Consider the following 26919-nt stretch of genomic DNA (forward strand, 5'->3'; position numbering starts at 1 on the left):
GTTGTGTGTATCAGTAGTTCATTTTTGCTGAGTAGCATTCCATTGTATGAATGTTCCAAAGTTTGTCTATCCACTCACCCATCAAGTGCATTTGGGCTGTTTCCAGGTTATGGTGATTATGAATAATACTGATATGAATATTCTTGTACAGGCTTTTGTGTGAACATGAAATTTTTATTTCTCTAAGGTAAATATCTAGGAGTGGGATTACTGGGTCATATGGTAAGTGTTTGTTTAACTTTATAAGAAACTGCCAAACCATTTTCAAGAGTGGCTGAACCATTTTACATTTTCACCAGCAATGTATGAGAGTTCCAATTGCTCTACATCTTTGTCAGCATTTGGTATTGTTGGTATTTATTTTAGTTATTCTAATAGCTGTGAAGTGGTATCTCATTGTAGTTTTAATTTGCATTTCCTTAATGGCTAATGATATTAAACATCTTTTCATATGCTTATGTGCCATCTTTATATCCTATTTGCTGAAGTGTCTGTTCAAATCTTTTGCTGTTTTTCATTTAGTTGTTTATTTTTTCCTGTTGACTTTTGAGAGTTCTTTATATAGTCAAACACAATTCTCTGTTGGATATATGATTTACAATATTTTATCCCAGTGTGCAGCTTGTCTTTTCATTCTCTTAACAGTGTCTTCTGCAGAGCAAACTTTCTTTTATTGTGGTAAAATATACCTAACATAAAATTGACCATTCTAACTATTTTTTAAGTGTACAGTTCTGTGGCATTAAGTATATTCACATTGTTCTGCAGCCATCATCGCCATCCATCTCCAGAACTTGTTCATCTTCCCAAACTGAAACTCTGTACCCATTAAACACTAACTCCCCACTCTCCCCTTGCCTTACCTTCTACCAACCACCATTCTGCTCTCTCTCTCTATGAATTTGAATATTCTAGGTACCTCATGTAAACAGAATCATAGTTTTTGTCTTTTTGTGTCTGGCTTATTTCACTTAGCATCCATATTGTAGCATGTATCAGGATTTCCTCCCTTTTTAAGGCTAAATAATATTTTATTGTATGTATCTAGTACATTTTATTAATCTATTCATCTGTCAATGGACACTTATGTAATGTCTGTCTTTTCGCTATTGTGAATAATGCTGCTATGAATCTGGATGTACAACAGTCTGTTCCGGTCCCTGCTTTCATTCTTTTGAATATGTTAAGTGGAATTTCTGGATTATATGGTAATTCTATGTTTAATCTTTTGAGAAACCACCATACTGTTTGCCATAGAGACTATACTGTTTTAAATTCATACCAGCAATGTACAAGGATGTCTTTTGCCCGTTTTTAAATGGGTTGTTTGTTGTTAAGTTGCAGGAGTTCTTTATGTATTCTGGATATTACTCCCTTTTCAGATATATGATTTGCAAATATTTTCTCCTATTCTATGGTTGCCTTCTTATTCTGTCAATAGTATCCTTTGATGCACAAAAGTTTTTATTTTTGATAAAGTCCAGTTTGTCTATTTTTTTGTTCCCTGTGCTTTTGTTGTTATATCCAGTAAATCTTGCCAAGTCTGATGTCATAAACTGTTTTTCCTATGTTATCTTCAAAAAGTTTTATAGTTTTGGCTCTTATGTTTAGGTCTTTGATCCATTTTGAGTTAACTTCATATATAAGGGGTCCAACTTCATTTTTTGCATGTTTGATATCCAGCTTTTCCAGTACTACTTGTTGAAATGACTGTCTTTCCTCATTGAATGGTCTTGGCACACTCTCTGAAAATCATTTGAGTGTAAATGAAAGAGTATATTTCCAGACTCTCCATTCTATTCCATTGGTATACATGTCTGTCTTTATGTTAGTACCACACTTTTTAAACTACTATAGATTTGTTGTAAACTTTGAAATCAGAAAGTACGAGACCTCCAACTTTGCTCTTCTTTTTCAAAATTGTTTTCATTGTTTGAGTCCCTTGAGATTCCATATGAATTTTAGGATAGATTTTTTTATTTCCTTTTTTTCTGCCATGCCACATGGTTTGTGGGATCTTAGTTCCCTTACCTGGAGAAGGCAATGGCACCCCACTCCAGTACTCTTGCCTGGAAGATCCCATGGACGGAGGAGCCTGGTGGGCTGCAGTCCCTGGGGTCGCGAAGAGTCGGACACGACTGAGCGACTTCACTTTCACTTTTCACTTTCATGCATTGGAGAAGGAAATGGCAACCCACTCCAGTGTTCCTGCCTGGAGAATCCCAGGGACGGGGGAGCCTGGTGGGCTGCCATCTATGGGGTCGCACAGAGTCGGACACTACTGAAGCGACTTAGCAGCAGCAGTTCCCTTACCAGGGATCAAACCCAGGCCCACAGCAGGGAAAGCACCGAGTCTTTAACCACTGCACTGCCAGAGAATTCCCAGATTTTTCTATTTCTGCAAAAAACATCATTGAGATTTTGATAGTATTGCTTTGAATTTGTATATCACTTTGGGTGGTACTGACAACAATGCTAAATCTTCAATCCATGAACACAGAATGTCTTTGTATTTGTTTATGTCTTTTAGCAAAATTTTGTAGTTTTCTGTATGCAAATTTTTTGCTTCAGAGCAAATATTTTAAATTTTGATACAGTCCAGTTTATCCATTTTTTCTTTAATGTATTGTGCTTTATTATGTCTAAAAACACTAGATTTTATGAAAAAGGTTTATTCCTTTATTTTCTTCTAACAGTTTTATAATTGTATATCTTACATTTAAGTCTATGATCCACTTTGACTTAATGTTTATATAAGGTGTGAGGTTTATGTTAAGGTTCACTTTTTTGCTTATGAATATCTGATTATCCAGTACTAATTGTTGAAAAGAGTGTTCTTTCTCCATTTACTTGTCTTTGCATTTTTGTCAGAAATCTATTGGCCATTATTTGTCTTAATAATTAACATCATAGTTAATGGTGAAAAGATTGAAATTGTCCTTCCAATACCAAGAATAAGACAAGGATGTCCACTCTCACCACTTCTGTTTACAGTGAAAGGAAATTAGAAATCAATAATAGATGGACAGAGGAAATTTACAAATATGTGGAAATTATTTAACACTCTACCAAATAACCAAGGATCAAAAAGAAGTTGCAAGGGACATTAGAAAGTACTTTGAGATGAATGAAAACAAAATATACAAAAACTTCAGGAATGCAGTAGAAGAGGTACTCAAGGGGCTTTTTAAAGCTGTAAATGCCAATATTAATAAAGAGGAAAACCCTCAAATTTATAACCAAAACTTCCACCTCAAGAAACTACAAAAATTTGTCCAAACCCTTTGGATATATGATACCAAGAGTAAATGGTAAACTACAGACTTGGAGTAATTATGATGTGTCAGTGTAGGCTCATCAGTTGTAACAAATGTCCCACTCTGGTGGGAGGTAATGAGGGAGACTAAGCATGTGTGGGGTCTGGGGAATAGGTGGGAAATCTCTGTAACTTCCCCTCAATTTTGCTGTGAAGCTCTAAAAAAATTGAAGTTTAATGAAAAAAGCTACAAAAAGAAGGCAAATAAACCCATATCTAACTTAAGGAAAGAAAGAAAGATTAGAGCAAAAATAAATGAAAAATGAATAAAAAATAGAGAAAATCAAGAAAACCAAAAGTTGGCTCAATGGAAAAGGCAATAGAATTCACAGTCCTTTAGCTAGAATTACCAAGGAAAAAAGACTCAAATTTCTTGTACTCTGCTTTACTTTCTTTTTTGCATAGAGTATCTTTTTCTGTCCTTTTACTTTCAACTTTTTAAAAAACCAAAGTGTCTCTTATAGACAGCAAATAGTTATTTAGAGCATGTTTTTCTTAAATCCCTGCTTCCAATTATGTAGAGTGTTAATTTATATTTAATGCATTTAAGTGGAGTCTGTTGATAAGGTAGGTTCTACATCTGCCATTTTGCTATTTATTTTTGATATGTCTGTATCTTTTTGTTACTCTATTACTCCATTTATTCCTTAATGTTAAATCAGCTTTTACAGTGTGTCATCTTAATTAACTTGTTGCTTCTTTTACTATTTTTGTTACTCTTTTAGTAATTTGCCCTGGGGATTATAATTAACACCTGAGCTTGAATAATTTTGTTTGTATTAGTGCCAACTTAATTTCAATAATGTTCAAAAACTGCATTCTTATTTACCTGTGTTCTGTCCTTCCTCCTTTGTACTATTATTGTCATACAAATGACATCTTTCTAAATTTTAAGCCTACCAACAGAGTTTTATAATTATTGCTTTATGCGGTTATCTTTTATCTTTTAAGTCAGATGGACAACAACAAAAAAAAGAGCACAGGGATAAAAACGTTTATACTGTCTTTAATGTTTACCTATGTAGTCAACTTTGCTAGTGTCCTTTCTTTGGGTAAATTTGAGTTATTATTTAGTGCCCATTTATTTCAGTCTAAAAGACTCTGTGTAGTTTTTCTTACAGGGCAGATCATCTTGTAGTAAACTCTGTTTATCTTGGGATGTTTTAATTTCTCCTTTAGTTTTACATTATAGTTTTTTCCTGGACATTGAATTTTTGGTTGGCAGTCTTCTTCTTTTAGCAGATCAAATGTATCATCTCAACTGCCTTTTGGCCCCTTCTAATTTCTATTGAGACGTCAACTATTAATCTCAGGACCCCTTGTCCATGGTGAGCCTCTTCTTACTGCTTTCAAGATCTGTTCTTCATCTTCTACTTTTGACAGTTTGACTACTTGTTTAAGTGTCTCTTTGGACAGACTTCACATAGGTACCTTCGAATTCATCCTTCTTGTAGTCTGTTGAAGTTCCATGATGTATGGATTAGTGTTTTTCATCAATTTGGGGAAGCTTTTGACCATTAACTCTTCAAATATTCTTTTTGTTTCTTCTTCTTCTGAGAGTCCATTATGCATGTGTTGGTATGCTTGCTTGTCTCCCATAGGTTCCCAAGACTGCATTGTCTTTTTCTTTACTCTTTTTTCTTTCTGCTCCTAAACTTTAGTGAGCTTCCTCAGATTATGTAGTTGACATATCTTCAGGTTTGATGATTCTGCTGTCAATTCACATCTCCTGTTGAGCCCCTCTAGTGTATTTTTCATCTCAGTTATTATACTGCTTGAAAATTTCTATTTGATTCTTTATTATAATTTCTATCTTTTATTTTTATTCTGTATTTGGTAAGATATTCTGAAACATTCTTTAATTCTTTATACGTGGTTTCCTTTGTTTGAATAACTTATAATAACGATTTAAAGTTGTTTTTTTTTTTTTTTTTTTTCTGAGAAGCCCAATGTGACTCCTCAGGAGAGTTTCTATCAACTGTTTCTTTTTTCTGTGTATGGATCATACTTTCTCGGTTTTAAGGTGGGGGGTTGTTTTTTTTTTTTTTCCCAATGCCTTTGTCATCTGAGGCTGTTATAACAAAGTACCAAACTGGGTGACTTATAATCAACAGAGATGTATTTCTCACAGTTCTAGAGGCTGGAAATCTAGGATCAGGGTTCCAGCATGGTCTAGTTCCAATAAGAACCCTCTTATGGGTTTCAGACTGCTGAATTCTTACTGGATCCTCACCTGGTAGATAGCAGAGAGAAGAAGCAGGCTCTCTGATGACTATAAGGGCATTGATCCCATACATGAGGGCTCCACTCTTAGGACCTTATCCAATCCTAATTACTACTCAAGCATCCCCACTTCCTATTACTATCATATTGAAGGGTGGGGATTCAACATATGAATTCGGGGGTGGGGGCACAAATATTCAGTCCCTTACAGTCTTATAATTTTATTGTTGAAAATTAGACATTTAAAATAATATTATGTAACAACTCTGAAAAGTCAATCAACCCCTCCCCACCCAGGGTTTGTTGGTTGCTATTTGTTTGTTTAGTGATGTTCCTGAACCAATTCTGTCAATTTTTAATTCTTTGTCATGTAAAGTTACTGAAGTCTCTATCCACTTAGCATGCTGCTGCTAAGTCACTTCAGTCGTGTCCAACTCTGTGCAACCCCATAAACGGCAGCCCACCAGGCTCCCCCGTCCCTGGGATTCTCCAGGCAAGAACACTGGAGTGGATTGCCATTTACTTCTCCAATGCATGAAAGTGAAAAGTGAAAGTGAAGTCGCTCAGTCGTGTCCGACCCTCAGTGACCCCATGGATGGCAGCCTTCCAGGCTCCTCCGTCCATGGGATTTTCTAGGCAAGAGTACTGGAGTGGGGTGCCATTGCCTTCTCCAGTTAGCATAGTAAGCCACTAATGATTGGAGAGTTTTTCTTAAATGTCTTAAATCAAAAAGTATATGAGCCTTTATCAAGGGGCTCTGTGTGAGTGTGTTAGGTTACTCTTTCAGTGTTCAGGGAAGCAGTTTGCAACTCTGTCTTAGACTTCACTTCCCGCTTATGCTGAGCCTCAAGATCAGTTAGAAGTGAGAGATTAGGGACTTCTGAGGGCCTCACTTTCCTTGGCATACACTTACACATGCACATGTATCTCACTGTGACTTTGATTTGCATTTCCCTGATGATTAGTGATGGTGAGCACCTTTTCATGTTACCTGTACAAATGTTGGCCATTTGTATATCTGCTGTGGAGAAATGTCTATTCAAATACTTTGTCCTTTTTTTAATCAGGTTTTATTTTTATGCCATTGAGTTGTAGGTATTTCCTATACGTTTTGAATATTAACCCCTTAACAGATATGTTGGAGAAGGCAATGGCACCCCACTCCAGTACTCTTGCCTGGAAAATCCCATGGATGGAGGAGCCTGGTAGGCTGCAGTCCATGGGGTTGCTAGGATTTGGACACGACTGAGCGACTTCACTTTCACTTTTCACTTTCATGCATTGGAGAAGGAAATGGCAACCCACTCCAGTGTTCTTGCCTGGAGAATCCCAGGACAGCAGAGCTTGGTGGGCTGCCATCTATGGGGTCACACAGAGTCGGACACGACTGAAGCAACTTAGCAGTAACAGCAACAGATATGTAGTTTGCAAATACAGTTGACTCTCGAACAACATAGGGGTTGGGGGCACTGACACTCCAAGTAATCAAAAATCCATGTATGACTTTATAATCAGCATTCTATATCCATGGTTTCACATCTATAGGTTAAATCAACCACAAATCTTATAGTACTATAGTGTATATTTACTGCAAAAAAGAAAATCTGCATTAAGTGGACCTGTACAGTTCAAACTGGTGTTGTTCAAGAGTCTACTATATATTCTCCCATTCTATAAGTTTCCTTTTTACTCTATTCTTTCTTTTGCTATGATAAAGCTTTTTAGTTTGATGTATTCCCACTTCTCTATTTTTGCTTTCATTACCTATGTTTTGGAGGTTATAGCCAATAACATTGCCAACACTAATTGTCAAGAGGGTTTCTCCCTATGTTTTCAATAGGAGTTTTAGAATTCAGGTCTTATGTTTAAGTTTTTAATCCATTTTGAATTGAGTTTTGTGAAAGGCATAAGATAAGGGTACAGTTTCACTTTTTTGCATGTGGATATAGACTTCCCTTGTGGCTCAGACGGTTAAGCGTCTGTCTACAATGTGGGAGACCCGGGTTCGATCCCTGGGTCGGGAAGATCCCCTGGAGAAGGAAATGGCAATCCACTCCAGTACTATTGCCTGGAAAATCCCATGGACAGAGGAGCCTGGTAGGCTACAGTCCATGGGGTCACAAAGAGTCAGACACAACTGAGCGACTTCACTTTCACTTTCGTATACTTTTCCCAGCACCATTTGTTGAAGAGACTATCCTTTCCTGATTATGTATTCCTGGCACCCTTGTCAAACATCGGTTGACTATACATGTGTAGTTTAATTCTGGGCTCTCTATTCTTTTCCACTGGTTCACATATCTGTCTTTAAGCCACTACCATATTGTTTCAGTTGCTATAGCTTTGTAATCTATTTTGAAATCAGTGTGATCCTTATTCCCTATGTTTCCTTTTAAGTTTTGTTTGTTTGTCAGCCTTCTCTTAGCTCTAGCTGGTAATGCCACTCAAGTAGCTGCAGGGTTAAAAAAGCTCCATTGATCGCTCTTGACATGATCTAGGTATGAACCAAGTCAAAGACAAACCCTCAGAATGTAGCTTTTCAGTTCAATTCAGTCGCTCAGTCATGTTCAGCTCTTTATGACCCCATGGACTGCAGCACACCAGGCTTCCCTGTCCATCACCAACTCCCGGAGCTTGCTCAAATTCATGTCCATCAAGTTGGTGATGCTATCCAACCATCTCATCCTCTGTCATCCCCTTCTCTTCCTGCCTTCAAACTCTCCCAGCATCAGGGTGTTTTTCAGTGAGTCAGTTCTTCGCATCAGGTGGCCAAAGTACTAGAGCTTCAGCTTCAGCAGCAGTCCTTCCAATGAATATTCAGGACTGATTTCCTTTAGGATTGACTGGTTTGATCTCCTTGCAATCCAAGGGACTCTCAAGAGTCTTCTCCAACACCACAGTTCAAAAGCATCAATTCTTTGGTGCTCAGCTTTCCTTATAGTCTAACTCTCACATCCATACATGACTACTAGAAAAACCATAGCTTTGACTAGATGCACCTTTGTTGGCAAAGTAATGTCTCTGCTTTTCACTATGCTGTCTAGGTTTGTCATAGCTTTTCTTCCAAGGAGTAAGCGTCTTAATTTCATGGCTGCAGTCACCATCTGCACTGATTTTGGAGCCCAAAAAAGTGAAGTCTCTCATTGTTTCCATGGTTTCCCCATCTATTTGTCATGAAGTGATGGGACCAGATGCCATGATCTTAGTTTTTGGAATGTTGAGTTTCAAGCCAGCTTTTTCACTCTCCTCTTTCACTTTCATCAAGAGGCTCTTTAGTTCCTCTTCACTTTCTGCCATAAGGGTAGTGTCATCTGCATATCTGAAGTTATTGATATTTCTCCTGGCAATCCTGATTCCAGCTTGTGATTCATCCAGCCTGGCATTTCTCATGATGTACTCTGCATAAGAAGTTAAATAAGCAGGGTGATAATATACAGCCTTGATGTACTCCTTTGCCAATTTGGAACCAGTCTGTTGTTCCATGTCTGGTTCTAACTGTTGCTTCTTGACTTGCATACAGATTTCTTAGGAGGCAGGTAAGGTGGTCTGGTATTCCTCTCTTTAAGAATTTTATTGTAAAGTTAAAAAATAAAATAAATATAAAAAATAAAAAGAAACAGGTGAAATTAAAAAAAAAAGAATTTTCCACAGTTTGTTGTGATCCACACAGTCAAAGGCCTTGATGTAGTCAATAAAGCAGAAGTAGAAGAAAATCAAATAGTGATGTTCTCTGAGAATGGAAGCTCTGGAACTGCTCTGCTTCCTTCAATGTAAGTTAGGCTAATGCTTTTCACAACTATCATAGTAGCTGCTGAAAAACTGGAGAGAGGGAAATGGGATTATGAAAAGTTAAAATGCAACAAATCTTACTATTCTTACTGCAACTCAGCTATTTTTCTTGAATACTATTCCTCGTATTGTTATAAGGCTTAATTTAATTTCCAGACTTACCAAAAGTTTTATTTTGACTTTTCCCAGTGTTCTTTTTGCTTTTATGGAGCAGCAGATTTTCAGAGGTCTTTACTCCAACATTCCAGAATTACTTTTCATTTTACTTTTATCCTATTTATATTATATTTGAAAGTGAGTTTCATATTTTGAAAAAAAAAACAAGTTTCTTATAGAATGTAATTGGATCCTTTTTTTCACTTCTTTATTGAGTTATCTTTTACATACCATAAAACTCATTTTAAATGTACAATTGAGTGGTTCATAGTAAATTTACAGAATTGTTCAACCATCACTACAATTGAATTTTAGAACATTTTCATCACCCCAGAGATTGTTCTCAGTTACTGTTTTCACTCCCAGCCCAGAGAGCCACTAATCTACTGCCTATCCATATGGATTTGCCTATTCCAGACATTTCCTATAAATGGAATCACATAATATAATCATCTTATATAATATATGGCCTTCTTTAGTTTAAATTATTAACAGTGTTTTAATTATTTCTAGAACTAGTATTTTTCCCAGTACTGAGGGATTTCCCAGTTCTGAAGGACTTTGTGTGCAAGCCAAGGACATCATCAACAGTCAACCAGGCAATTAACTCCATTGTAGCCTTCACTCCCTGCTTGCACAGAAACTCAGTATTAGTCAGCGGTGAGAGCTCAGGGATTTTTCAGGTCTTTCCTGAGTACACACAAAGCTTTGGCCATGTGGACAGCTCTGTGCATGTGCATGGCCTTTTAGATTCTTCAAAATATGTCAGGGCCCCTAATGACATTTTATTCTCTAGGATTTCCTTCTAAGCATATTGGTAACCTATTGTTTGTCTCAACTCCACCACCTCAGCTAGCCACAAAATTCAACAAGTGTCTCTGATTGTTTTTGACAGAAGTTCTCAGGAAAAAGGCTGTTAGCACTGGATGAACTTTGAGCCAGGTCAGATTAAGAGAATAATGCTTGTGAGATTTACTAGATAGATCAAGTAATGACAGTTCTCTGGGAATGGGGCTTTGAAGGAACTCCAACTCTGTTTTCCTTCTTTACTGGTTTTCTCTGACATGGGATTGTTGGTTTCAAGGTTACTACAGACCTGGGGAAAAAGGATGAGGAAAAGGCAAGTTAAAATGCTATAAAACTTATTATTCTTACTGATATTCAGCTATTTTTCTTCAATAAATGTTTCCCAGATTACTACAAGCCTTTGATTAATTTTCAGAGTTCTGAAAACAAGTTGATTTTGACAGTTTCTGTCAGTGTTCTCCTTTAAGAGATTCTTAACTCTGCCATTTTCACTGATACCACCTTTCCTAACAGCATTTTCTGAAGCTTGAGAGTTTGTGATTTTGATGAAGTGTAATTTTTTTATGACTTCTGCTTTGATCTTGTAACTAAGATTTCTTTCTTTTTTTTTTTTTTTTTTTGATCTTGTAACTAAGATTTCTTTCTAACCCAGGATCATAAAGATTTTCTTCATATGTGTTCTTCTAGAAGATATATAGTTTTAGCTCATACATTTAGGTCTATGAACCATTTTGAATTAATTTCTGAATTACACATAGGGTGTAAGGCTGTGTGTGTGTGTGTGTGTGTATGCTCAGTTGTGTCCTACTCTTTGCAACCCCTTGGACTGTAGCCCGCCAGGCTCCTCTGTGCATGGGAATTCTCAGACAAGAATACTAGAGTGGGTTGCCATTTCTTTCTCCAGGGGATATTCCCAAACCAGGGATCGAACCTACATCTCCTGCATTGCAGGTAGATTCTTTACCACTGAGTCACCTGGGAAGCCTGGTGTAAGGTTGCAGCTACTGCTAAGTCGCTTCAGTCGTGTCTGACTCTCTGCGACCCCATAGACGGCAGCCCATCAGGCTCCCCCATCCCTGGAATTCTCCAGGCAAGAACATTGGAGTGGGTTGCCATTTCCTTCTCCAATGCATGAAAGTGAAAAGTGAAAGTGAAGTTGCTCAGTCATGCCCGACTCTTAGTGACCTCATGGACTGCAGCCTACCAGGCTCCTCCATCCATGGGATTTGCCAGGCAAGAGTACTGGAGTGGGGTTAGGGTTACATTAATCTCTTTGCATATGTATGTCCAATAGTCCTGCCACTTTTCACTGAAAAGATGATCCTTTCCAAATTAAACTGTCGTGGTACTTTTTAAAGAAAATCAATTAACCATAAATTTATGGGTTTTTAAACTTTTTGTCCTTATTCCTCTACTTTCTTTACTTTTCAGCAGTTTGATTATGATTATGCTGTGTCTGGGCATGAGTTCTTTGTTATTTCAAGTTCTAAATTTCTTATCTATTCCAACTTTTGCTTTGTAGTTTTCACCGTTGTCATGTACTCTGTGTAGTCTCTTTAGTTTTATAGCTATATTCAGTGGGAGAGGCAAGGTGAAGAATCTTACCTGGAGAGAGAATTCCTAATAGCTAATAATTTTGAGGGTTTATTTGTGCTTAGTCCTTGTGCTTAGCATTTTTCACATTAACTCATTTAAACCTTACAGTAGCCCTATAATATAGTATCTATATTACAGATAATGAAATAGAACTTCTGAAAGAATGAATTTCTCAAGGTCAGTTATTAAATAACCAGGCTAGAACTTAAATCTAGATCTGTTCTTAACATGAAAGTCTGTGCTCTTGATCATGGTATTTGTATACATGATTTTTAAAGATTTTTTGGTTTTTTTTAAGTGTGATTTTTACTGTATCTTGAGATAACACTGTATTTATGTTTAAGTATTACATATCCCATTTTCTAACCTTAAACCAGTGGGAAAACAACATATAGTCTCCCTAGAAATATACTTCTTCTGAAATCTTAAACTCCAGTATACTACTCTTAACCATAACCTTTCTCTTATCCTTCTGGCTCTCACAACTCTCTTAACAATCATTTTACCATTCCTTCAACCCTGTTAAAATCTCGAGGTCCTTGACCTTTGTTTTTTTTCTCCCAATCTGTCATCCCCTTCCTGTTTCCTCTTCCTTTCACATCTCGCTTAGACTCCATCGTGCATTATTTACCCAAGTTCTTGCCACTGAGTCATTTTCCTTGCTTCTTTTTTTGTGCATCATACCCACCCAGCAAATCCTCAACCCTGAATCAATCCAACTGATTACCTTCTTTATTGTTGCATGATGGATTTTGAGCACTACTAGAGAAAAGTAGTATAACTGTGTTGATTAGTGCCTCTACAAATTCCTCATCTCTGGTATCATCTAGAGTCTTCTTTCTTGTTTGGCAACGTCTCCTAGTCTCTGGTCAGCTCTCTGTTTCATTCCTTAAAAATACTATTTTATATCTTCATTACTATTTCCTATCCAACTGCTATTTTATTATTTTTAGCAGGTAGTCTTCTTTCCTATTTCAAAGGAAACAATGCCATCAGTAAGAACCTTCATCTACTTTCTGCCTGACTCTGCTAACTTCTGTATCCTAGCCATCATTTTCTTCCATTTCAACTCAGTGCTGAGGACATCCTTCCTGCCAAAGGTTACTATTTATTCCTTTGTTCTAGGTCCTCTCCCTCTTATCTCCCCAGGGACCTCAGTCAGCTATCCCCAATATTACTTCTTTCCTTTCAAGAATTTCACATGATTTGTACCATTTGCCAATGTCCATCGTGTACATACTCCTACTGTGAACTATCTTTTAAAAAGTGATAAAAACAAAAAATGCCCTTCAGTTGTTTTGCTACTTGAGCAAATAATACGTTTAGATTCCCTCCCTTCACTGTATACTGTAACAAGTAGCAATTGGTTTAAACAATGAAATATAAAAATTGAAGCCCAAAAAAGATAGGGTTAAAGTACATGTGTTAATATTTTTAATATCCAAATGGGAAAATATTTTTCCAGTATTTAATGAAAAATTTTAAACCCACAGAAAGGTTGAAAGAATTTTATCACAAACACCCAGTGATGGCTGGCTAGATTATATCATTAATATTTTACTGATTTATCACATCTGTCTATCCATCTAGTAAACCATCTTACTTTATTGATTTATTTAAATGGATCACCAATGTAAACACATGTACCCCTAAATATGTCAGTACATATATTGTTAGCTAAAAATGTATATGAACATTTTTTCTTTTGATGTAAAATTTCCATGCAATGAAGTGCACAAACCTTAAGTATTCATTTGCTAACTTTTGACTTGGGTATACATCTTTGTAGTGATGTGTTGGCAAATATTTAGCGGCCAGCTCTCCAGGAAAAAAGATTCTTATCTGTATTATTTGCCAGTCCATGATATACATATTCCTACAATGGCCAATTTCAAGATACCAATGTGTTATCACACAGTCATTGGACCAACCATGTTCAACATACCTGCATCTGTGTGACCTAACACGTAAAAGGTTACCATCACCCCCAGAAAGTTTCATCATACTTCTTCTCAGTAACTCCCACTCCACTCTCCCAGAGGCAACTAGTATTTTTATTTTTTTCCATTATAGGTTAGTTTTGCCTGTTATAGAACTTCAGATAGCTGTAACCATACAGTTATATTCTTTGCATAAGATTCCTTTAACTTACACAATGTTATAATGTATAATGTTTTTGAGATTCATTGATACCATGTGTATCAATAATTTTGCCTTCTCTCTATGAAGCAAAATTTCTTGGAAGAGTTTTCTAAAATCACTGTTAGTTTTCTAATGCTGCCATAACAAATCTAGTGGCTTAGAACAACAGAGATTTATCCTCTCATGGTGGCTAGAAGTCTGAAATCAAGGTGTTGACAAGGCTATGCTCTTTCCTAAGGTTCTAGAAGAGGATCCTTCTTCATCTCTTCTAGCTTCTGGTGATTGCCAGCATTCCTTGGTGTTCCAAAAGCATCACTGTAGTCTCTGCCTCTGTTATAACATGACAGTCTCCTTGTGTGTCTGTGTTTCTGTGTCTGCACATGCTTAGTGCTCAGTCACATCTGACTTTTTGTGACCGTGTGGACTGTAGCCCGTCAGGCTCCTCTGTCCATGGCATTTCCCAAGCAAGAATACTGGAGTGGGTTGCAATTTCCTCCTCCAGGAGATCTTCCCGACCCAGGGATCAAACCCGAGTCTCCTGCTTGGCAGATGAATTCTTTACCTCTGTGAGCCACCTGGTAAAACATGTCTTTACATAGCATTCTTATTAAGGACACTAGTCTTTGGATTTAGGATCCATCATAATCCAGTATGGCCTTATATTAACTAATTACATCTGTCAACCCCCTATTTCTGAATAAAGTCACATATTGAGAAACTGAATGGACATGAATTTTGAGGGTTCACTATTCAACCCAGTATAATCAGCCCTCTGGCCTCCTCCATGAATTCATATCTGTCTTACATGCAAATACATTCACCTCATCACAACATCCCCTAAAGTCTTAACCTATTTCAGCATCAAGTCTAAGTCCCAAATCTCATCTAAATATTAACTCAAAAAGTCTGAAATCCCATTATCTAATTCATCTAAATCAGGTGTTGGTAGACTCTGAGTATATTACATCGGGAAAATGCCCTTCTGTCCAGAAACCTACGAAACTAGGCAACAGTGAGACAGGCGTAAGGTGGGCATTCCCATTCTAAAAGAGTAGAAAGGAAAGAATAAGGGGGTTACTGTTCTAAAGCAAGTTAGCAGCCCAGCAGGGCAAATTCCATTAGATTTCAAGGCCTAAGAGTAATGTTTTGGCTTCAGGGCTCTGTCCTGTGGTCGCCAGGGGTAGCCTTGCTCTCTAGGTACTCTGGGACAGCTCCATCATCTTAGCCTACCAGGGCAGCTGCAGCCCCACCCTCTCTGGCTTTTGTGGCTTCATTTTACCTTCCTTCATTTTAGCTTGTCTCTGTCACTTTTACATCAGGCTGCACTGTTTCTGCTCGTATAAAATCCTTATAAACCTTCTTGGTTTCTTGTGTATGTCAAGAGAGCCACACCATTACATATGAGGATTGTTGACAGATCCTTTCTGGATAACGCCTTGTCTGTTCCTGGCTTCTGCTGAAAAGGTTGACTGGATCCATGAGTCACATACATAATCTCTTCAGTGAAAGATTGTCTAAAGTTTGTCTAGCCACATACCATTGGCCCTTTTTCTAGGGCTATCTAGATTGGCTCAGAATTCTCCAGATCATCAAGTTCTGAATTTCTTTTTAAACAGGTACTTACTCAATTTAACTCACTCCTCTCTCATTTTACAACTGTCAGTGAGAAACCAGGCTACATCTTTCACACTTTGCTTGGAAATCTCTTCAGCTAAATATAGAAGAGATACCCACGTCCAAGGTAAGAGAACTCAAGTAAGATGGTCGGCGCTGAGAGAGGGCATCAGAGGGCAGACAGACTGAAACCACGATCACAGACAACTAGCCAATCTGATCACATGGACCACAGCCTTGTCTAACTCAATGAAGCTAAGCCATGCCGTGTGGGGCCACCCAAGACAGAGGGGTCATGGTGGGGAGGTCTGACAGAATGTGGTCCACTGGAGAAGGGAATGATAAACCACTTCAGTATTCTTGCCTTGAGAACCCCAAGAACAGTATGAAAAGCCAAAAAGATAGGACACTGAAAGATGAACTCCCCAGGTCAGTAGGTGCCCAATATGCTACTGGAGATCAATGGAGAAATAACTCCAGAAAGAATGAAGGGATGGAGCCAAAGCAAAACAACACCCAGATGTGGATGTGACTGGTAATAGAAGCAGGTTCAATCCTGTAAAGAGCAATATTGCATAGCAACGTGGAATGTTAGGTCCATGAAACAAGGCAAATTGGAAGTGGTCAAAAGGAGACGGCAAGAGTGAACATCAACATTCTAGGAATCAGTGAACTAAGATGGACTGGAATGGGTGAATTTAACTCAGATGACCATTATATCCACTACTGTCAGCAGGAATCCCTTAGAAGAAATGGAGTGGCCATCATAGTCAACAAAAGAGTCTAAAATGTAGTACTTGGGTGCAATCTCAAAAACGACAGAGTGATCTCTGTTCATTTCCAAGGCAAACCATTCAATACATGGTAATCCAAGTCCATGCACCGACCAGTAAATCTGCAGAAGCTGAAGTTGAACGATTCTATGAAGACCTACAAGACCTTCTAGAACTAACACCCCAAAAAGATGTCCTTTTCATTATAGGGGACTGGAATGCAAAAGTAGGAAGTCAAGAAACACCTGGACTAACAGGCAAATTTTGCCTTGGAGTATAGAATGAAGCAGGGCAAAGGCTAATAGAGTTCTGCCAAGAGAACACAATGGTCATAGCAAACACCCTCTTCCAACAACACAAGAGAAGACTCAACACATGGACATCACCAGATGATCAACACAGAAATCAGATTGATTATATTATTTGCAGCCAAAAGTGGAGAAGTACTATACAGTCAGCAAAAACAAGACCAGGAGCTGACTGTGGCTCAGATCATGAACTCCTTATTGCCAAATTCAGACTCAAATTGAAGAAAGTGGGGAAAACCACTAGGCCATTCAGGTATGACCTAAATCAAATCCCTTATGACTATACAGTGGAAGTGAGAAATAGATTTAAGGGACTAGATCTGATAGAGTGCCTGATGAACTATGGACTGAGGTTCATGACATTGTACAGGAGACAGGGATCAAGACCATCCCCAAGAAAAAAAAAATGCAAAAAAGCAAAATGACTGTTGCACAAGGCCTTACAAATAGCTGTGAAAAGAAGAGAAGCAAAAGCAAAGGAGAAAAGGAAAGATATACCCATTTGAATGCAGAGTTCCAAAGAATAGCAAGGAGAGATAAGAAAGCCTTCCTCAGTGATCAATGCAAAGAAATAGAGGAAAACAATAGAATGGGAAAGATGAAAGATCTCTTCAAGAAAATTAGAGATATCAAGGGAACATTTCATGCAAAGATAGGCTTAATAAAGGACAGAAATGATATGGACCTAAGAGACGCAGAAGATATTAAGAACAGGTGGCAAGAATACACAGAAGAACTGTACAAAAAAGATCTTCATGACCAAGATAATCACAATGGTATGATCACTCACACTCACTAAGAGCCAGACATTCTGGAATGTGAAGTCAAGTGGGCCTTAGGAAGCACCACTACAAACAAAACTAGTGGAGGTGTTGGAATTCCAGTTGAGCTATTTCAAATCCTGAAAGATGATGCTGTGAACGTGTTGCACGCAATGTCTGCAAATTTGAAAAACTCAGTAGTGGCCACAGGACTGGAAAAGGTCAGTTTTCATTCCAATCCCAAAGAAAAGCAATGCCAAAGAATGCTGAAACTACCGCACGATTCCACTCGTCTCACATGCTAGCAAAGTAATGCTCAAAATTCTCCAAGCCATGCTTTAACTGTACGTGAACCGTGAACTTCCAGATGTTCAAGCTGGATTTAGAAAAGGCAGAGGAACCAGAGATCAAATTGCCAACATCTGCTGGATCATCAAAAAAGCAAGGGAGTTCCAGAAAAACATCTATTTCTGCTTTATTGACTATGCCAAAGCCTTTGACTGTGTGGATCACAATAAACTGTGGAAAATTCTGAAAAGATGGAAATACCAGACCGCCTGACCTGCCTCTTGAGAAACCTGTATTCAGGTCAGGAAGCAACAGTTAGAATTGGACATAGAACAACAGACTGGTTCCAATTTGGGAAAGGAGTACGTCAAGGCTGTATACTGTCACCCTGCTTATTTAACTTATATGCAGAGTACATCATGAGAAATACTGGGCTGGAGGAAGCACAAGGTGGAATCAAGATTGCTAGAAGTATCAATATCCTCAGATACGCAGATGACACCACCCTTATGGCAGAAAGTGAAGAGGAACTAGAGCCTCCTGATGAAAGTGAAAGAGGAGAGTGAAAAAGTTGGCTTAAAGCTCAACATTCAGAAAACTAAGATCATGGCATCGGGTCCCATCACTTCATGGGAAATAGATGGGGAAACAGTGTAAACAGTGGCTGACTTTGTTTTTCTGGGCTCCAAAATCCCTGCAGATGGTGATAGCAGCCATGAAAATAAAAGACGCTTACTCCTTGGAAGGAAAGTTATGACCAACCTCAGATCAGATCAGATCAGTCACTCAGTCACGTCCGACTCTTTGCGACGCCATGCACGCCTCCCTGTCCATCACCAGCTCCCGGAGTTCACCCAGACTCATGTCCATCGAGTCAGTGATGCCTTCCAGCCATCTCATCCTCTGTCGTCCCCTTCTCCTCTTGTCCCCAATCCCTTCCAGCATCAGAGTCTTTTCCAATGAGTCAACTCCTCGCATGAGGTGGCCAAAGTACTGGAGTTTCAGCTTTAGCATCATTCCTTCCAAAGAACACCCAGGACTGATCTTCTTTAGAATGGACTGGTTGGATCTCCTTGCAGTCCAAGGGGCTCTCAAGAGTCTTCTCCAACACCACAGTTCAAAAGCATCAATTCTTCGGCGCTCAGCCTTCTTCACAGTCCAACTCTCACATCCATACATGGCCACAGGAAAATCCATAGCCTTGACTAGACGAACCTTTGTTGGCAAAGTAATGTCTCTGCTTTTGAATATGCTATCTAGGTTGCTCACTACAGCATATTAAAAAGCAGAGACATTACTTTGCCAACAAAGGTCCATCTAGTCAAGGCTATGGTTTTCCCAGTAGTCGTGTATGGATGTGAGAGTTGGACTACAAAGAAACCTGAGTGCCGAAGAGTTGATGCTTTTGAACTGTGGTGTGGGAGAAGACTCTTGAGAGTCCCTTGGACTGCAAGGAGATCCAACCAGTCCATTCTAAAGGAGATTAGTCCTGAGTGTTCATTAGTAGGACAGGTCTTGAAGCTGAAACTCCAATAGTTTGGCCACCTGATATGAAGAGGTGACTCATGTGAAAAGACTCTGATGCTGGGAAAAATTGAGGGCAAGAGGAGAAGGGTACGACAGAGGATGAGATGGTTGGATGGCATCACTGACACGATGGATATGGGTCTGGATGGACTCCGGGAGTTGGTAATGGACAGGGAGGCCTGGCGTGCTGCAGTTCATGGGGTCGCAAAGAGTCGGACAGGACTGAGTGACTGAACTGATCTGAACTGAAATATGCAAGTTCATCATTTATACTTTCTACCCAGCACCAGAACTCAATTCAGCCAAGTTTCTGCCACTTGATAACAAAGATCACCTTTCTTTCAGTGTTCAATAGCATGTTCATCATTTCCTTCTAAGGCTTCACCAGCAGTACTTTTAATGTTCATATCTGTAGCAAAATATTGTTCATGATGATATTGGTGTTCTCTAAGATGATAGAAGTTGATAGAAGTTTTCTTTACTGTCCTCTTTACTTCCTTCTGAGCACTCACCAGAACTGGAATTAGCATTCTTTTTTCTACCAATGGTCCCTTCAAAGTAACTGATCTTTTACTATCAAGCACCTCAAAAATTCTTCCAACCTCTACCCATTACCCAATTTCAAAATCACTTCTACAGTTTTAGGTGTTAGTTTCCCAGGACTGCTTTAACAAAATACCACAAACTGGATGGCTTTAAGCAACAGAAATTTATTCTTTCACTGTTCTGGAGGCTAGTTCAAATCAAAGGTGGCAAGGTTGGCTTCTTCTGGAGGCTGTGAGGATGAATCTGCTCGACACCTCTCTCCTAGCTTCTAGTGGATGCTGACAGTTCTTGGCTTCTAGATGTTTCACCTGTCTCTGCTCCTATCATCATATAATATTCTCCCTGTGTGTCTGTGTCTTCACATGGTCTTCTTAAAAGGATATAAGTCATTGAATTTAGGACCCACTCTAATCCACCATGACCTCATCTTACCTAATTATATATGCAAATACCCTATTTCCAAATAAGATTACATTCTGAGGTTCTGGACATGTGGATATTTCCATTTGTGGTGGTGTAAGTATCCATGCTGCTACTGTGATCATTCTTGTATATGTATCTTGGGACACATGTGCAGGAGTTTCTGGGGCTCTAAGAGTGGAGTTAAGGCGTGAAGAGTTTACACATCTTCAGCTTTAATAGATATAAACTCTTTTATGAAGGAATTGTCCCAAGTTAAAATTCCACCAACCATGTGTGAAGGTTCAGGTTGCTCCATATCTTTGTCCTTACTAGGTATTGTGAGACTCTAATAGGTATTTGCTTGTATTTTATTGTATTCTTTTTCCCCTTTCTGAACACTTAGCATTCATTTATATTACTTTTTATTTTCTTAATCTTTAGTAAAGTGTTATTTTCCATGCTTTCTATTTTTAAAATTTTAAATGTGGAGAAAAATAGAAAGAATAATACATCTATACCCCTCACCTACATTTAACAACTGTTGGCATTTTGCCACGTTTGCTTTATGTCTCTGTTCATCTGCATGAAAATGGTGTATAAGTGTATGTGTGGTTTGTTTATTGCTTAAATATTTGAAAATAAGAGGCATTAAGTTTTACTCCTAAATACTTCATTATATATTTCCTAAGAATACATCCTCCTATGTTATCACAGTATTATGATCACTCTTAAAATATTTAACACTGTTAAAATAATATTATCTAAAAGTTTATAATTAGATTTCTCAATTTTAAATCCAGGATGCAATCAGGGATCACATATTGCATTTAGTTTGCTCAAGGACAGTTTCCCTGACTGTGTGTGTATGTGTATGTGCATGCAAGTGACTTTCTGTCTGTGTGTCTGGTTTTCAGGACATGGATATTTTTCAGGAGTCTAGGTCTATGTTGTTTGTTTCAACTGATTTTAATTTTATTTTCTTGATAGCTAATGAGGTCAGAAACCTTCTCAGACATTTATTGACCATTCAGATGGCCTCCTTTGTGAAATGGCTCTTTAGTTATTTTGCCCATTTAGGAAAAGTAGAAATGTCTTTTTCCTGCATGAATATCTTTCCATCTGTTTGTATCTGTGTCCAGATGCAGTCTCTTTTCTCTTTTAAAAACTTTTTAAAATTTTATATTGGAGTATAGCTGATTAACTATGTTATAGTTTCAGGTGGACAGCAGAGACTCAGCCATACATATACATGTATCCATTCTCCCCCAAATTCCCATCCTATCCAGGCTGCCACATAACATTGAGCAGAGTTCCCTGTGCTATACCTTGTTGGTTATTCATTTTAAATATAGCAATGTGTATAACTAGTGAGGACCTACTGTGCAGCACAGGGAACTCTGCTCAATGTTAGATGGCTGACTGGATAGGAAAGGAGTTTAGGGGAGAATGGTACATGTATATGTATGGCTGAGTCTCTTTGTTGTCCACCTGAAACTTTCACAACATAGTTAATTGGCTATACTCCAATACAAAATAAAAAGTTCAAAAATAAGTAAGTAAAGTGATGTGTACATGTTCATCCCAAACTAACTAAATATTCAGATGCAGTCTTGTTTCAGAGGTCACTAAGCATATATCAAAACAATAGTTCAACCCCAAAGTCCTAGGATATGTATAGCAGATCTCAGTGATTACTACTTACTTCAGTACTGCTATAGAGAAGAGGATGTTAGAAATATGTTGTGATTATATGTCATGAATAGTCCATCTCCAAATTTCATCTCTAATCTTATATGCATTTCTTATAAATTTGTACAAGTTCTTTATCATTTTGTATACTTACACTTTGTCAACTTATATGTGTTGAAATTATCTATTCCCATTCTTTGGCTTTTCATTTCACTACCTTTATGGTATCTTTTGATGAATCAAAAGTTCTTCATTTTTATGTAATAAAACTTATTAATTTCTCATTTCTCCTTAGTGCTTTTGTGTTTTGATTAATCAATCCTTCCCTACATAAACTCAGGAAGATACTGTCCTTTATTCTAAAAGCTTTATGATTTTTTCTTTCACATTTAAGTCATTAAATTGATTGATTTATATGTATAATATGAAATAAGGATTCCAGTTTCTTTTTTTTTTCATATAGATAACCCTCTATCCCAACACCATATATTGAAAATATTGTTCCTGCACTGTTATAGTATTTCTAGCTCTGTCATATATCAGGTATTCATATATGCGTGGGTATTCTTCTGGGTTCCTTTGATCTTTTTAACTATTATAGAATCAGTATCATAAGTTTAGCTTTTTTATGTCTTGATACCTTGTACAGTGGAAGGGCAATTTCTTCCACCTTGTTCTTCTTCAAAAGAGTTTTATCTACTTTTGGCACTTTGCTTTTCCATGGAAATGTTAGAATCAGCTCATCAAGTTACACACACACACACACACACACACACACATGCATGCACACGTTTACACAAAAACATATACTCTCTCTGATGTGGTTTTGATTGAGTTTCCATCAAAGAAATCAGTTAAGGACAATTGACATTTATAATATGTATCTTCAAATCTTGGAATGTAAATATGATATATCTTTTCATTCAATCAATTGTTCTTTAATATTTCAGTATATTTTCTTTATTCTGTTTCTTATAACATTTTATGAAAATGATTAGTTTTTCTTAATTTTTAAAGCAGCTTTTGTTGTTTAGTCACTGAATTGTGTTCTCAACTCTTTGGGACCCCATGGGCTGCAGCACGCCAGGCTTCTCTGTCCTTCACTATTTCCTGGAGTTTGCTCAAACTCATGCCCATTGATTTGATGATGTCATCCAATCATCTCATCCTCTGCCTCCCTCTTCTTTTGCCTTCAGTCTTTCCCAGCATCAGAGTCTTTTCCAAACAGTCTCCTCTGTTATCAAGTGGCCAAAGTATTGGAGGTTCAGCTTTAGCATCAGTCCTTCCAATGAATATTCAGGGTTGATTTCCTTTAGGATTGACTGGTTTGACCTCTCTGCAGTCCAAGGGACTCTCAAGAGTCTTCTCCAGCACCACAATTCGAAAGCATTAGTTCTTCAGTGCTCAGTCTTCTTTATGGTCCAGCTATCACATCTCTACATGACTACTGGGAAAACCATAGCTTTGACTAGACAGAACTTTGTCAGCAAAATGATGTCTCCGCTTTTTAATATGATGTCTAGGTTTGTCATAACTTTCCTTCCAAGGAAGTTTTTTTTCATTTCATGACTTCAGTCACCATCCTCAGTGATTTTGGAGCCCAGGAAAATAAAATCTGTCACTGTTTCCACTTTTTCCCTTTCTATTTGCCATGAAGTGATAAGAGCAGATGCCATCATCTTAGTTTTTTCAATGTTGAGTTTTAAGTCAACTTTTTCACTCTTCTCTTTCATTCTCATCAAGAGGCCCTTACTCCCCCTATAAAGAAGTATAAGGCAGGTAAGGTAGTCTGGTATTCCCATCTCTTTAAGAGTTTTCCACAGTTTGTTATGATGCACACAGTCAAAGGCTTTAGTGTAGTCAACAAAACAGAGGTCGATGTTTTTCTGGAATTTCCTTGCTTTCTCTATGATCTAGTGAATGTTGGCAGTTTGATCTCTGGTTCCTCTGCCTTTTTGAAACCCAGCTTATACATCTGGAAGTTCTCAGTTCATGTACTACTGAAGCCTAGCTTGAAGGATTTTTTTTTTTTTTTTACTTTACAATATTGTATTGGTTTTGCCATACATCAGTATGAATCCACCATGGGTGTACACATTTTCCCAATCCTGCCCCCCTCCCACATCCCTCCCCATACCATCCCTCTGGGTCATCCCAGTGCACCAGCCCCAAGCATCCTGTATCCTGCATCGAACCTGGACTGGTGATTCATTTCTTATATATTATACATGTTTCAATGCCATTCTCCAAAATCATCCCACCCTCTCCCTCTCCCACAGAGTCCAAAAGACTGTTCTATACATCTGTGTCTCTTTTGCTGTCTCTCATACAGGGTTATTGTTACCGTCTTTCTAAATTCCATATATATGTGTTAGTATACTGTATTGGTGTTTTTCTTTCTGGCTTACTTCACTCTGTATAATAGGCTCAATGGAGTATTACTCAGCCATTAAAAAGAATACATTTGAATCAGTTCTAATGAGGTGGATGAAACAGGAGCCTATTATACAGAGTAAAATAAGCTTGAAGGATTTTGAGAATAACCTTATAGCATGCAAAATGAGCACAATTGTGTGGTAGTTTGAACATTCTTTGGCACTGCCCTTCTGTGGGATTGGAATGAAAACACCTTTTCTAGTCCTATGGCCATTGCTGAATTTTCCAAATTTGCTGACATATTGAGTGCAGCACTTCAACAGCATCATCTTTTAGGATTTGAAATAGCTCAACTGGAATTCCATCACCTCCACTAGCTTTGTTTGTAGTAATGCTTCCTAAGTCCCACTTGACTTCACATTCCAGGATGTCTGCCTCTAGGTGAGTGACCACACCATTGTGATTATCCTGGTCATTAAGACCTTTTTCATATAGTTTCTTCTGTGTATTCAATTTACATATGATGAAATTCACCTATTGTGTTCAATTAGGTACTTTTTATTAAGTTTATTGAATTGTACAGTCATTAATTACTACATCCAGTTTTAGGACTTTTCCTTGACTTTGCAAAATTCCCTTGAACTGATTTATAGTAAATAAATTCCCATGTCTACCCTATATCTTTGTCTCTATGAATATATCATTTCTAAATATTTCATATAAATAGAATCTTACAATATTCGATGTTTGAAATTTTGCTTCTTTCAGGTGGCATGATGTTTTTTAAGTTTGCTCATGTTGTAGCATGTATCAGTAATTCGTTCCTTTTTATTGCTAAATAGTTTTCCATTGTATAGATATACCACTTTTTGTTTATCCCTTCACCACTTGATGACACCAAGTTGTTTCCACTTTGGGGCTATTATGAACAATGCTATAAACATTCATTTACAAGTTTTTGTGTGGATATGTTTTCATTTCTCTTGAGTGAATATTTTCTGGATCAAACTCTATGTACAAATGTTTGAGGAACTGCCAAATGGTTTTCCAATATGAAAGTATCATTTTACCTTCTCATCAGTGATGTATGAGCATTCCTACGTCTCTACATCCTTGGCAACAATTGTTATTGCATAGTTGTTATTTGGCTCTTCTTATGGGTGTGTACTGGTATCTAATTTTAGTTTTATTTTTAATTTCTATAATAAATAATCTTGATGCTATTTCATGTTTTTATGAGCCATTCGTATGTCTTTTTTGATGAAATGTCTATTCAAATTTTTTACCCAGGTTTTTTTTTTTTTTGCTTTTTTATTATAAATTTATTTTTTTAATTGAAGGATAATTGCTTTGTAGAATTTTGTTGTTTTCTTTGAAACTTCAACATGAATCAGCCATAGGTATACATATATCCCCTCCCTTTTGAACCTCCCTCCCATCTCCCTCCCCATCCCATCCCTCCAGGGTGATACAGAGCCCTGTTTGAGTTTCCTGAGCCATACAGCAAATTCCTGTTGGCTATCTATTTTACATATGGTAATGTAAGTTTCCATGTTAGTCTTTCCATACATCTCACCCTCTCCTCCCCTCTCCCTATGTCCATAAGTCTATTCTCTATGTCTGTTTCTCCACTGCTGCCCTGTAAATAAATTCTTCTGTACCATTTTTCTAGATTCCATATATATGTGTTAGAATACAATATTTATCTTTCTCTTTCTGACTTACTTCACTTTGTATAATGGGCTCAAGGTTCATCCACCTCATTAGAACTGACTCAAATGTGTTCCTTTTTATGGCTGAGTAATATTCCATTGTGTATATGTACCACAGCTTCTTTTATCCATTCATCTGTCGATAGACATCTAGGTTGCTTCCATGTTCTAGCTATTGTAGATAGTGCTGCAGTGAACAATGGGATACATGTGTCTTTTTCAATTTTGATTTCTTCAGGGTATATGCCTAGGAGTGGAATTGCTGGGTCATATGGTTGTTTTATTCCTAGTTTTTTAAGGAAACTCCATACCGTGTTCCATAATGGCTGTATCAATTTATATTCCCACCAACAGTTCAAGAGGGTTCCCTTTTCTCCACACCCTTTCCAGCATTTATTGTTTGATGATAGCCATTCTGACTGGTATGAGGTGATATCTCATTGTAGTTTCAATTCGCATTTCTCTAATAATGAGCAATGTTGAGCATCTTTTCATGTGTTAGCCATCTGTATGTCTTCTTTGGAAAAATGTCTGATTAGGTCTTTTTCCTCCTTTTTGAGTGGGTTGTTTGTTTTTCTGACATTGAGTTGTGTGAGCTGCTTGTATATTTTAGAAATGAATCCTTTGTCAGTTGTTTCATTTGCTATTATTTTATCCCATTCTGAGGGTTGTCTTTTCATCTTGCTTATAGTTTTCTTTGCTGTGCCAAAGCTTTTAAGTTTAATCAGGTCCCACTTGTTTGTTTTTGTTTTTACTTCCATTACTCTAGGAGGTGGGTCAGAGAGGATCTTGCTTTGATTTGTGTCATCGAGTCTTCTGCCTAAGTTTTCCTCTAAGAGTTTTATAGTTTCTGTAAATCTTTTACCCAGTTTTTGATTGGGTTGTTTGCTGTCT

General features: G+C 37.6%; 1 protein-coding gene across 17 annotated transcripts in view; it reads left to right on the top strand.

Moving 5' to 3' along the window:
- The window catches only part of RBM41 (RNA binding motif protein 41), a 75481-nt gene that overhangs the window by 7401 nt on the left and 41161 nt on the right, over positions 1 to 26919 (top strand). The window lies entirely within an intron of this gene.

The sequence above is a fragment of the Bos grunniens genome, chromosome X (assembly GCF_055505025.1).
Source record: "Bos grunniens cultivar Pamir isolate PY7600 chromosome X, Bosgru_T2T1.0, whole genome shotgun sequence".
Lineage (NCBI taxonomy): Eukaryota > Metazoa > Chordata > Mammalia > Artiodactyla > Bovidae > Bos > Bos grunniens.